Source organism: Apodemus sylvaticus, chromosome 3 (assembly GCF_947179515.1).
Source record: "Apodemus sylvaticus chromosome 3, mApoSyl1.1, whole genome shotgun sequence".
Taxonomy (NCBI): Eukaryota; Metazoa; Chordata; class Mammalia; order Rodentia; family Muridae; genus Apodemus; species Apodemus sylvaticus.
In genome coordinates this window covers 81,016,974-81,029,559 of record NC_067474.1, presented here as the reverse complement: position 1 = coordinate 81,029,559, position 12,586 = coordinate 81,016,974, and the positions used below count along the sequence as shown (strand labels likewise).

Genomic DNA, 12,586 nt, shown 5'->3' with positions numbered 1-12,586 from the left:
GTTATTCCAGATGAATTTGAGAATTGCTCTTTCTAACTCTATGAAGAACTGAGTTGGGATTTTGATGGGGATTGCATTGAATCTGTAGATTGATTTTGGCAAGATGGCCATTTTTATTATATTAATTCTGGCAATCTACAAGCATGGGAGATTTTTGCATTTTCTGAGATCTTCAATTTCCTTCTTCAGATACCTGAAGTTCTTGTCATACAGATCTTTCACTTGTTTGGTTAGAGTCACACCTAGATACTTTATATAGTTTGTGGCTATTGTGAAGGGTGTTGTTTCCCCAATTTCTTTCTCAGCCTGTTTACCTTTGAATATAGGAAAGCTACTAATCTGCTTGAGTTGATTTTATAACCAGCCACTTTGCTGAAGTTGTTTATCAGCTGTAGGAGTTCTCTGGTGGAGTTTTCTGGGTCACTTAAGTAGACTATCATATCATCTGCAAATAGTGATACTTTGACATCTTCCTTTCCGATTTGTATACCTTTGACCTCCTTGTGTTGTCTAATTGCTCTAGCTAGAACTTCAAGTACTATATTGAAAAGATATATTGAAAAGATATGGAGAGAGGGGGAGCCTTGTCTAATCCCTAATTTTAGTGGGATTGCTTCAAGTTTTTCTCCATTTAGTTTGATGTTGGCTGCTGCCAGTTTGCTTTATATTGCTTTTACTGTGTTTAGGTATGGACCTTAATTCCTGTTCTTTCCAAGACTTTTAGCGTGAACTTTATATATATATAAATCTATAGTTTCTTTTGGGAAACTATAGATTCTTAAGATTAGCACTGAGAAAGATTATTTTCACTATTGTATTTGTAAATATGTGCTTATTGTCCCCCTACAGAAGCAGTGATAGTTCAAAAAAAATCAGGTTTTTCAAGTATGTGTTTAGATCCCAATATATATAAAGTTCTTTCCAAGACTTTTAGCGTGAACTTTACATATATATAAAGTTCAATTGGTCCAAAGCTTCAATTAGTTTTACTGTGTCCCTGTTTAATTTCTGTTTTCCTTATCTGTCCATTGAGGAGAGTGTAGTGTTGCAGTAATCCACAATTATTGTGTTAGGTGCAATATGTGCTTTGAATTTTAGTAAAGTTTCTCCTATTAATGCGGGTTCTCTTGTATTTGGAGCATAGATGCTCAGAATGGAGAGTTCTTCTTGGTGTATTTTTCCCTTGACCAGTAAGAAGTGTCCTTCCGTGTCTCTTTTCATGACTTTAGGTTGAAAATACTTTTATCTGATATTAGAATGATTACTCTGGCTTGTCTCCAAAGACCATTTGCTTGCAAAATTGTTTTGCAGCCTTTTACTCTGAAGTAGTGCTTGCCTTTGACACTGAGGTGTGTTTCATTTAAGCAGCAAAATGTAGGCTCCTGTTTACATATCCAGTCTGTAAAAAGGATTATTATTGGCAAATTGAGTCCACTAATGTTAAGAGATATTAAGGAATAGTGATTATTACTTCCTGTTATTTTTGATGTTATTTTCATATTTGAGTGGTTATCTTCTTTTGGGAAAATATAGATTCTTAAGATTAGCACTGAGAAAGATTATTTTCACTATTGTATTTGTAAATATGTGCTTATTGTCCCCCTACAGAAGCAGTGATAGTTCAAAAAAAAATCAGGTTTTTCAAGTATGTGTTTAGATCCCAATTCCAGATGGAAATATGGAAGCTTTACATATTTTCTTCTGTGGTTTCCACAAAAGACCTCTGGGAGTCAGTGGATATGAACATTTCTTAGGTTTCCACATTGCCAACTAGCTTTTACATATGGAAAGAGGTAGCGTGAAATAATAGAGTCAAATATATTCCAATATAATCCAGATTTTACTTAACAATGACCCCAAGGTATCAAAAGAGAAAAGGCATGAAATATATACAACCCAAATCAAGGACACTAATCTGCATGTGCTGATGATTCTTATAGGGTCACATTAGTGTACTTTCTAATCTTCAAAGCAATTCTCGAAGCTCAGACTTTTTTTATGTTCAGTTTATCAACTAGGATTTTGGCTTAAAGAGGTCAAGTTAGTTAACCAAGCTTAACACACTTGTAAAGTACAAAGCTGAGATTTAAACACAGGTTGTCTAGCTGCCATCTTTTTCTTTCATCGATATCCAATGTGCTGTTTCTGTCACTCAAAGTCCTGTCTTAAACATATCCAGAAGTTTAACTCTTAGGCTCCCTGATCTAATTTTCCCTAAAGGTTAATTTGCATGCCCTCATTCTGAAGTTGAATGACATAGTCACTCACATAGTCTGAGCAGCTTTGCTCCTTTAATAAGGACATGGGATAAGCATTCATGGATAAATCCATGTCTTTAAAAGGGATGGAGGTTACATCCTGGTAGAGAAGAACATTTTATCATTGACAATACATATAATATATTTTAGAATTGTGTAATTAATAACAGAAATTTTGCTTATGTGTTGCTTATTATGTTTCCAAATATGCTATACCCTGGCATGTACCCTGCCCTGTTTCTTATATCCAAAGTGAGCCATTTCTATTGCTCTATATTAGATATCTTACCAGAACAGAAAAATGAATAGAAATTCCTTGCTGTGTGGATATTGTCAACCCACAAAATTCTTAAACCTTTGGTTTCACATCGATTTTATGTTAAGATTTTAAGAGAGATTTGTCTAGAAATTAGAGTCACTTCTGAATTTAAAAAAATTATGCTGCTAGAGTAGTGATCCACCATTTCTGACACTTCTTTTTATCCAGCTGAAGACCTTTTCCTCTGTGAAAAGGGTTACCATGCCCTCAGTTATATAAATGTATGTCCCAAGAAAATGACTTAGTAAAGAAATGTGAACAGTGTATGTTAAGTAGTACTTCTCATTAGTGTGGGAAGATGGAGGTTATACATTGCTCCCCTAAAGCAACGAACTGTCTCTGACTCAGTCTTCTGTGGCTTTCAGGCACTCCGTTGGGACTAGCACTTTAGGGAAGGAAAGAATCAAGATTATTTTTGTTCTTACAAGGATTAGCAATAATTTGTGTTTAGAAAAACACATAATCCCAAAGTAATATATAATTATAAACTTAGCTACATGCTGAGGGGGGCAATATGATGTCATGAGAAAGAATCTTGGAGACAAACACCAATGCGACCAAAGAAGGACCAGAAGAGCTGTTCTGACTACATAATCACTTATAACATTTCTGCAGGAAGACCAGTGGTAAGAGTCAAAGAAGGGAAAAGAACAATGTAGGAGAGAATGAACTAAGTCTCTTAAGGAATAAAAGAACTACTCTGAATAGAAAGAAAAGACTGAGAGGCAGCCAGAGGTTCATCAGAGTCTACATCTACCCGAGTCCTATGGTAACAGTGGGGTTTGTGAATTATTTTAAGGAATAAAATGACATGACCCATTTTTTTTTATTTTAGGAATATTCCTTTGGCTGGGGCACAGAGAACTTGAATCATTAAAACTCTAAATCATTCCAGTGTGTTTTTATATTTAAAATAATGCCCTTCATGAATCTCAGTGAGAACACTGGATTACAGTTGAGGCTTGCCTGAGTCATCTCCAGGCTTTTTGTGCCTGGTGAGGGCCTGGAGTTCCTGGGCTCAGAAGAACACTGACAGCTTTGTGCAGTTCCATGGCACTGACTTCATGGGCCCTCCTCTTCTTTTTCTTGATGAATCATAGCTTATGACCTAAGTGGGCAGATCCTCCTGTCAGCTCCCACCGTCCCTGTCCCCATTAGGGGAGCAAACCCTGCCAAGTTCCCTACTGGAGTCAGGGACACCACCTGTCCTGCTTTGTCCTCCTCCCACTCGGGCATCTGACAGTTTCTTTAACACATGATCTGGGGGAGCACAGATCATTAAAGCCACAGGATCCTCAGGAACAGTCCTGAAGAGCCACCTAATTCATGAGAAAAGGAGGAGAAGGTGCCTCTTTGGACCCTAATTAACTGGGAAACAGAATCAGAGTGAAGGCACTCTGGAAGAGAGCTGAAGATGATGGATAACTCTGCCACAGGCCAGACGAGAAATTTGCTTTGTGAAAGTGTGACAATTTAATAGTCTCTAGAATAGGAATCCAACAAACCAAGTTCCAGTTCTAATTCAGGAGCTGGTCATGTCTGTGAGCTTGTATAAAATCCCTCCGTCTATGATCAGCATTTCTCTCATCCAGACTATGAGAGAATTGATCCTACATATTATCAAAATCAGTGTGAGCTGCCAGGCTGCAAAATTGGAGGACTCTAGTGGTAACTTAGAATAAAACCATTGAGGTAATAGATGCCGGTTGATGATGTCTTCTTTATTTTAACTTAAAAGGCTAAAGGAATTGTCACTCTTGCAGCAGGGTCTAAGTCTCCGCAGTCATGAAGAAATAATCCTAGGCATTTCCATCCCCTTTAACTCAGGAGTGTACTCAGCTCTGCTTTTTCTTATGAAGATTCTTTGGCCTTTGGGAGTGTTCTACTCTTACTGTCCCATGAATATTCATTCATCCTATTGCTCATCTTACATAATCTTCATTTAGAAAACTGGGAAGCCCCAAGACACAGTATACATAAGCTACTGATGGAGGACCTGTGATGTTGTGATGATGTTTATGGAAATGATGATACTAATAGAATAAACTGAGCATCCACTCTCCTGGATGCTCTTTAATCCCCTTCACCAGATCATGGTCCATATTTTGTATAGTGTCTACATGAACACAATATGTGTGATATTCTGACATATGTTCAAAGTGAGAACAAAAAAATTTCTAACAAGCCAAATCCAACAAATGCATTTTTTTTTATTTGATATAATTTATTTACATTTCAAATGATTTCCCCTTTTCTAGCCCCCCCCCCACTCCCCGAAAGTCCCGTAAGCCCCCTTCTCTTCCCCTGTCCTCCCTCCCACCCCTTCCCAGTTCCCCGTTCTGGTTTTGCCAAATACTGTTTCACTGAGTCTTTCCAGAACCAGGGACCACTCCTGCTTTCTTCTTGTATCTCATTTGATGTGTGGATTATGTTTTGGGTATTCCAGTTTTCTAGGTTAATAACCACTTATTAGTGAGTGCATACCATGATTCACCTTTTGAGTCTGGGTTACCTCACTTAGTATGATGTTCTCTAGCTCCATCCATTTGCCTAAGAATTTCATGAATTCATTGTTTCTAATGGCTGAATAGTACTCCATTGTGTAGATATACCACATTTTTTGTATCCACTCTTCTGTTGAGGGATACCTGGGTTCTTTCCAGCATCTGGCAATTATAAATAGGGCTGCTATGAACATAGTAGAGCATGTATCCTTATTACATGGTGGGGAATCCTCTGGGTATATGCCCAGGAGTGGTATAGCAGGATCTTCTGGAAGTGAGGTGCCCAGTTTTCGGAGGAACCGCCAGACTGCTTTCCAGAGTGGTTGTACCAATTTGCAACCCCACCAGCAGTGGAGGAGTGTTCCTCTTTCTCCGCACCCTCTCCAACACCTGCTGTCTCCTGAATTTTTAATCTTAGCCATTCTGACTGGTGTAAGATGAAATCTTAGGGTTGTTTTGATTTGCATTTCCCTAATGACTAATGAAGTGGAGCATTTTTTAAGATGCTTCTCCGCCATCCGAAGTTCTTCAGGTGAGAATTCTTTGTTTAACTCTGTACCCCATTTTTTAATAGGGTTGTTCGGTTTTCTGGAGTCTAACTTCTTGAGTTCTTTATATATATTGGATATTAGCCCTCTATCTGATGTAGGATTGGTGAAGATCTTTTCCCACTTTGTTGGTTGCCGATCTGTCCTCTTGATGGTGTCCTTTGCCTTACAGAAACTCTGTAACCTTATGAGGTCCCATTTGTCAATTCTTGCTCTTAGAGCATACGCTATTGGTGTTCTGTTCAGAAACTTTCTCCCTGTACCGATGTCCTCAAGGGTCTTCCCCAGTTTCTTTTCTATTAGCTTCAGAGTGTCTGGCTTTATGTGGAGGTCCTTAATCCATTTGGATTTGAGCTTAGTACAAGGAGACAAGGATGGATCAATTCGCATTCTTCTGCATGCTGACCTCCAGTTGAACCAGCACCACAACAAATGCATTTTTTTAAATCAAGAACAGGGAAGCCAAAAAAAGAGAAGTAAATATATTTACAGAATGACTAGAATGGTCCAGGTACAAATAAAATTAAACCTCATCTCTAGGCAGAAGATGTAAGTAATTCCCCGTCTGTATAAAAAGTTAATACATAAACATTTCCCTCCTACCATTTTCTAAACATAAGCACTTTGCTTCAACCCAAAGAGTGACAAGTGGGAGAAGATCCAGGGTGCTAAAGAATTGCTTTAGAGGAAGGCTTAGGAGTGGGGAAAGGTTTCCAATGTGTCTTGTAGGCAACCACCCAAACTGATATTGGCCTTGATGTTGCCTATGGTAAAAGACATCCTGGCTCTTAATTAGGGGCTTTGCTTCCTGCTGTATTCTTCCCTTCCCCCTCAATCAGTTTTCTCTAAACTGATAATACTAATTTGGGCTTCTAATAAGTCCATTACTTTCATATATAGATCTAAGAGATTCAGACAGCCTACAGCATTACCATCCCTGAATCAATGCACAACAAAAATGTATACAAATGTGTGCATGCACACACACACACACACACACACACACACACTTAGATTAATGAAGCAACTTGTCATTTTTTAGGCTCAAGAGTCTATAGAAATGGCTATGGAATCTGTAAATGTCTCTCTACTACTTTCTTTCTCTGCCTTTAGGTGGAGTATGCATTAGAAAACTTCAGAGGAAACAATTCCTATGTTCACAGCAATATACAATATCTCTTCCTGCATGGTTGGTACTTTTAGCTACTATGTTGACTCGGGCCTTCCCTCCCTTTCTCTCTCTGTTTGTCTCTCTATTTCTGTCTCTCTTCTTCTTCTTCTTCTTCTTGTTCTTCTTGTTGTTGTTGTTGTTGTTGTTGTTGTTCTTCTTCTTCTTCTTCTTCTTCTTCTTCTTCTTCTTCTTCTTCTTCTTCTTCTTCTTCTTCTTCTTCTTCTTCTTCTTCTTCTTCTAACTTTATGTATTCACATCCCAAATGCTGCTACCCACCCTAACCATTCCCCTCACAAAGTTCATCCCCATCCTTACTCCCCTTCTCCTCTGAGAGTTTATCCACCTTGGTTATTCCTGATGCTGGTGCATCAAGGCACATCCTCTGCCAATGAGAACCAGCAAGGCAGCCCTCTGCTGCATATGTGCTAGGGCCTTGGGCCAGATCATATATGATCTTTTGTTGGTAGCTAATTCTCTGGGCACTCCCAGGGATCAAGGGATTTAACTACTTTGTCCCCCTTTCTAAGTGGGATTCAAACATCCTCACTTGGGCCTACATTCTTGTTAAAGTTCTTAGGTTCTATTGAAGTATCTTGGGAATTCTGTACGTTTTGGCTTATATCCACTTATCAGTGAGTACATATCACTCATGTGCTTTTTGGATCTGTGTTATCTCACTCGGCATGGCATTTTCTAGTTGCATCCATTTGCCTGCAAAACCTCATGATATTCTTATTTTTAATAGCTAAACAGTATTCTATTATGTAAACTAATCACATTTTCTGTATCCATTCTTCAGTTGAGGGACATCTAGGTTGCTTCCACATTTCTGGCTCTTATGAATAAAGTAGCTCTCATTTGTTCCTTATGGTAGAGTGGAACATCTTTTGGGTATATGCTATAGAGCAGTATAGCTGGGTCTTCAAATAGAACTATTTCCAATTTTCTGAGAGGCTATCAGATTGATTTCTAATTGTTTCTACAAGTTTGCAATCCCACCAGCAATGGAGGAGTATTCCCTCCCTTTTCACATCCTGGCCAGCATGCTGTCACTTGAGATTTTTATCTTAGCCATTCTGATTGTTGTAAGGTGGAACCTCAGGGCTGTTTTGATTTGCATTTCCCTGGTTACTAAGAATGTTGAACATTCTTTTTTTAAGTGCTTTTCAGACATTTGAGATCCCTCTTTTAAAATTCTCTATTTAGAAATATACTCCATTTTTAAATTGAGTTATTCTTTGATGTCTAACTTCTTGGGTTCTTTACATATCATAGATATTAGACCTTTATCAGATGTAGGGTTGGTTAAGATCTTTTCCCTGTATGTAGGCTGCCATTTTGTCCCATTGACAGTACTTTGCCTTATAAAAACTTTTCTGTTTCATGAGGTCCCATTTATCAAATTTTATCCCACAGTCTGAGCCATTGGTGTTCTGTTCAGGAAACTTTCTCCTGTGACAAACCACTCAAGGCTAATTTCCACTTTCTCTCCTTTTTAGATTCAATGTATCTGGTTTTATGTTAAGCTCCTTGATCCACTTGTACTTGAATTTTGTGTAGGGTTTTAAATATGGATCTATTTGAATTCTTCTACATGCAGACATCCAGTTAGACCTGCACCATTTCTTGAAGATGATTTCTTTTATTCATTGTATTGTTTTGACTTGCTTGTCAAAAATCAAGTGTCCATAGGTATGCACATTATTTCTGTGCCTTTGATTCTGTTCCATTGATCAACCTATGATTTCTGTTCCAATATCATGTAGTTTTTATCATTATTGCTCTGGGTCTTGTCAGCTTGAGGTCAAGGATGGTGGTTCTTTCAGAGTTTCATTTATTTTTCAGGATTGTTTTGGCTATCCTGGGCTTTTTGCTTTTACAAATGAAGTTGAGAGTTGCTCTTTCAATATTTGTAAATCATTGTGCTGGAATTTTGATGGGGATTGCATTGAATCTCTAGATTTCTTTTTGTAAGGTGGGCATGTTCCCTATGTTAATCCCCCCTATCCACGAAATTGGAGATCTTTCCATCTTCTGAAATCTTCTTCAATTTCTTTCAAGGACTTGAAGTTCTTATCATACAGATCTTTCACTTGCTTGGTTAGAGTTACATCAAGATATTTTATATTATCCATGGCTGTTGTAAAGGGTGTTGTTTCCCTAATTTTGTTCTCAGCCCATTTATCATTTGTATAAAGAAGGGCTACTGCTTTCTTTGAGTTAATTTTGTATTAACCACTTTGCTGAAGTTGTTTGTCAGCTATAGGTTTTCTCTGGTAGAATTTTGGAGATCTTTCATTTATACTATCATATTACCCTCAAATAGTGATATCTTGAATTCTTCATTTTCAATTTCTATTTCTTACATCTCCTTTTCTTATATTCTTGCTCTAGCTTAAACATTAAGTACTATATTGAATGGCTTGGGAGAGAGCTGGCAGCTTTGTCTTGTCTCAGATTTTAGTGAGATTGCTTCAAGTTTTTTCCATTTAGTTGGATGTTGGCTATCGGCTTGCTGTATGTTGTTTTAAAATATGGAATTCTTCATGAATTTCTGTGTCATCCTTGTGCAGGGGTCATGCAAATCTTCTTGGTATTATTCCAATTTTAGTATATGTGCTGCTGAAGTGAGCAACTGGTCTTCCTTTGTATTTTGTGTGACATAAAAATCCACACAGCTTGGGGATCCCTTGCATAATCTGTATATGTATATGAATGTATGTATACACACACACACACACACACACACACACACACACACACATGTATATGGTGAACAGAGATGGAAGCTCATTCTTTTTCCTAGGCCCTAGGCTCAAAGTTCCTTTCAGTCACCAGGACAGGGTCTACTCTCTTTCCTTGGCTCAGGTAGATACAAGGGACCCCATCCTCTTGTAGTCTTGTGAAAATCTTTTTGCCTCTCTTAATTAAAAACAAAGTACAACAACAACAGCAGCAAAACACATAGTACTTTTCTCCCTCTTGTGATTTTTTTTAAGATGAATGATATATAATAATTTCCTTCAAAGGGCAATTCAGGAATACTGGCTCCTTTCCTGGGATCACAGTCGGGGAAAAATATGTCAATGCAAAATAGTATCTTTTATAAGTAACTTACCCTTTTGCCTAGGCTTGTTAAAAGTCAGCAAAGAGTCTGGAGAAAACAAGGGGAGGATGAAACGGAAGATACTCTGTATATTGATACAATATAGAAAGCCATTGTAGGGATGGCTGGATAAAAGACACTGAAAGCAAATACTACATGGCATAGTTGGTTATTAGTGCTTGAATGTGTATGTGTATATTATGTGCAAATGGTGTGTGCATGTGTGTGTGTGTGTGTGTGTGTGCATGTGTGTGCATGCTCCCATGTATCCTCATACAGTCCTGTTGGTTCCTAAGATGGAACTGAAGGTGATAGCATTCTTTCCTTCTCTGGGATAAGTGATTTTTGGGAGAAGCACTTCTCACCAGTCTTAAGCCTGAGCTGAGATTGTAATTAATAGCTCTTCCTCACTCAGTCCAGATTTCTTTCTCTCACGCTCCAAAGTGCTGGCAGCCTGTGCACTTCATTTTTAGTGTGGCCTGAGGGGCCATTTCTATCAGCTGAAGTGCCAAGTGCCCCTCTGCCACAGCAGAGCTCATTAAATGCAGTCATGTCTTGGGCATGGCTTACAAAGGCCCAGAGCACAATGTTTCCACATCAGTCTGGCTCCAGCCTAGGCTGTGCTATAGGTGAGGGTGGTTGGTATCTGGCAGCCTTGGTTGTAATTATTTGCAATGTTTTCCATGCAAAGTTCTGTTAGATTTAGTCACAAGGGGTCCCATGCATCCAAAGAGTTTACTAAAAATTCAACATAATTATTTGCATAATATGTTCAAATGAAATCCATGTGGGTTTCAAAATTTTATCTACTCAGGAGAATTCTCTGGAGAAATCTTGGATAAGATTTCTTACCTAAAATCTTGGGACTCTGTGATTACTCCTTGCTTTTCCAAACACTATAGACTTATGCACATCACAGAAGTTTCTCCACTGAACTTCAATCTGGGATTAACAATTTGCAGATTTACTAAACTATAAATTCTTTCAGGGTATAGATCACATCTCGTGTGATCTATAGCCAATGTCTTATAGGCTACCTTCATTGTAGATGTTCACAAAGTGTTTTGTGGCTGAAGAAATTAGTGAATGGCTGAATTGTGGTGCAGATGGATGCAAAAGATCATGAATGGATGCATAGCTGGATGAATAAATAAATATAGGGGAACTTTTGCCTAAAGGAAATATCTTTAACCTTTTATAAGTCAGAGTATTGTAATTCCATAGAAATGCTATAAATATTAAATGAAAAGACAATTGCTAATCTTTTGTCACTGTCCATGATATATATAAGATTCTAAATAAAAGTTTACACTTTCCTCTAGCCATGCATACTTGTTAACAAGGTAACAAGCTCATGTCTACAGAATTTGCAAGACTGAGTATCCACTTTCATATTTCTATGCATTTTCTTTCTTTTTTCTTTCCTTTTTTTTTTTTTGAAACAGGTTTCCCTGTGTAGCTCTAGCTGTCCTGGAACTCACTCTGTAGACAAGGCTGGACTCGAACTCAGAAATCTGCTTGCCTCCGCCTCCCAAGTTCTGGGATTAAAGGCATGTGCCATCACTGCCCAACTTTCCAGTGCACTTTCATATGGTAAAGATGCATGCACCACACAGTTCACTATACTCTTTCATGAAATCCATCAATGGCACTCAGATTACAGAATTCACAGTGGTTTCCCCATCACCCACTGTCACATTGTTCAGTGTAGCCCATAATATCCTGCCTGGATTTATTAACACCTTCTTCTCCACTTCCAGATTATGCCATACAATGCCGACCACATTGACCTCACTTTACAGATTGACATTAGGACTAGTTTAGAACACACCTGTTTGCTTCCTTCTCAGTATATTCACAAATATTATCCTTCTTGTCTAAAGTTATACCCATCCTCCAGGCTAACTCAGGACCACTCAAAACACATCCTCATAGCTCATATTCCACTAAATAAATGTATTATATTTCTACTGATGTGTTCACATATTTGTGCTGATCTATGGCTCAAATTCTGCATGATTTGTTATAAAATACCAAGATGTATATTATAAAACATATAAAAATCTGTTAAGTATTTATGAAAGAGTGAAACTTGTAATATTAACCCAAACCTTTTTCCAGATTCTTCTTCTTATTTCTTTCAACTTGATCCTAGCTATCTGTGAAGAGAGAACCTCAGTTGAGGAATTATCCCCATTAGTTTGGCATGTAGGGAAGTTCTTGGGACATTTTCCTGATTAATGGTTGTTGTAAGATGGCTCAGCTCACTGTGAGTGGTTCTATTCCTGAGCAAGTAGTCCTCAATTATATAAAAATACAGACTGAACATGTTGTAGGGATAGCCAGTATATAGCATTTTACCATAGCCATTGCCTTAGTTTTGGCCCCCAGACTTCTGCTTTGACTTCTTACAAGGTAACCTGGGCTCTGAAATAAATCCTTTCCTCCACAAGTTATATTTGGTTATGATCCTTATCACAGCAATAGAAAGCAAGCTAAGACACCTTGCCTTCATGCTTTGCCCTCAGTCCTATCATATACACAAACAGTAGCCAATTCATGAACACCTCCCTTTCCATCCTCCATTTTTTAAAAATAATTTTTCTTAATATTTTTATTTGATATATTCTTCATTTACATTTCAAATGTTGTTCCCTCTCCTGGTCCTCCCCTGAAAGTC

The 12,586-nt window shown here is 38.0% G+C and overlaps 1 non-coding gene across 1 annotated transcript; it reads right to left on the bottom strand.

Annotated features, from left to right (window-relative positions):
• Positions 1-9,328: 9,328 nt before the first annotated feature.
• LOC127681818 (U6 spliceosomal RNA) lies at positions 9,329-9,435 on the bottom strand. The gene has a single exon (XR_007977180.1). It is a non-coding gene; the product is annotated as a U6 spliceosomal RNA (small nuclear RNA).
• Positions 9,436-12,586: the final 3,151 nt, after the last annotated feature.